Source organism: Morone saxatilis, unplaced genomic scaffold (genome assembly GCF_004916995.1).
Source record: "Morone saxatilis isolate NCDOM2014 unplaced genomic scaffold, NCSU_SB_2.0 Contig8, whole genome shotgun sequence".
NCBI lineage: Eukaryota > Metazoa > Chordata > Actinopteri > Moronidae > Morone > Morone saxatilis.
Window position 1 is genome coordinate 573228 of NW_023340257.1, and position 1662 is coordinate 574889.

Below are 1662 nucleotides of genomic sequence, written 5' to 3' on the forward strand. Positions count from 1 at the left end.
CACAGTGAAAGAGACAATTTTAAGGCGCTGAAGAGCTCAATCTTTTCATATCAGATCTATAAGAAAATTTTTGTCCGCCAAAAGAGGTAAAAATCCTTCTTACAATAACAACCTGATCAACAGCCAGTCACTGTATTTCTATTTTTCATTCATGCCAACTGCGTGGATGAATAAACTAACCAGTGAAACACTTCACATACAGTACAAAACCAATAGAGCTTAAATGAGAGTCCTGTCATTCACTGCGTGTGTACTACGGCATATTATAAAATACATACATTTTACTATTGTTCAGCTAAGAGATTGTTGGGAAGCACCAGGGAAAATATCTGAAGTAATTCAATATCATCTCTATATTTCCTTGGAGATCCTACTTATAACACTTCTTAATTACTCTTTAGTTTGGTTTAAGTTCTACTCTGGTGGTGCAGATGGCCAGGGGAGAAGAATCGCAGTGTCGATTCTTGTGTGTGCTAGCTCTCGGACATTCACAGATGAGCTCGGCCCCATGTTGCGGTTCGGCCAGCTGATATTCCTTTCAGCAGGCAGCTGACTGAGATCTTTGCACACTATTACTTGGCTTGATGGCTTCAGTGAATGAAGTTGTGGTGGCATCCTTACCGCCAGCATAATGTTTGAACCTTTTGAGTTCTTTCCCCTGCAGAGTTAGGCAGGGTGCCGCCTTCAGCACATTTGGTAAGCGAATGGCAGGGCAAAAAGAAAGTCTTCTGTCAAGGGGGTGGCGTCCATGGCATAAAACTTTACTCCTCCCATACTACATTGTCTTAATTCTTACTGGGTTACTATTTCTATCTTTAATTTTCCCATGTTTGCAAGCGTGGCCCTCTCAGCTGCTAAAGGATAACAAACACATCTTATAAATAATAAACAGGATATCAACCACTGACAACCTGATGTTAACATGGGCTAATAGAGGGCAATTCTCTACAAAATCTCTTGACACTTGAGGTTTGCACATAAGATTAACACGTGCATCTATGTCTCTATATCAGTGAGTAAAATAACAAATACATGTCAAAGGGGTCCTTGTGTCAGAGGGGCCTTTGCTTTCCAAGCCCAAGTGTTTTTGTTTGTCCCAATCGGGAGGCCGACCTGTGGCATCCCCTATAGGTAGAGGCTTCCCATTGCTAAGAAACCCCAAAAAAACTCAATGACTCCCTTATTTTCAGGTGATATTATGTACTAATGAAAACAATACCTATGAATATAATATTCCATTTCCTGAACCAATAGAATCATCCTAAAAACCATGTTACACCCCACCTGGACCTTTAACTAAGACTGGTGGCGAGTAAAAACAAATCCTACAAATGCTGCCATAGGTTTTACTAAAAAAACAATCCTTCCAGCAAGTCTAAGATATAGTCAACGAAAAACCAAGGCCACAAAAGAGAGGTATGTGTGGATCTTGGAGGCTATCTGCTCCTAAACCCAAAAATCAACCATCAGAACGGCAGTTCCCAAAAAACAAGCATATTCTCAGAAATTTAAACCCCACTTCACCTTCTTATAATCTTGCCTAATATCTGGACAGTCTGGAACCACTCTCATGTCAGTGTATTGTATAATGGGCTGCAGGGACTTTTCGTTGGTCCTCATCCACTGTAATCTAAGATGGCAAAAAGGCCATCGCTTTAAGTT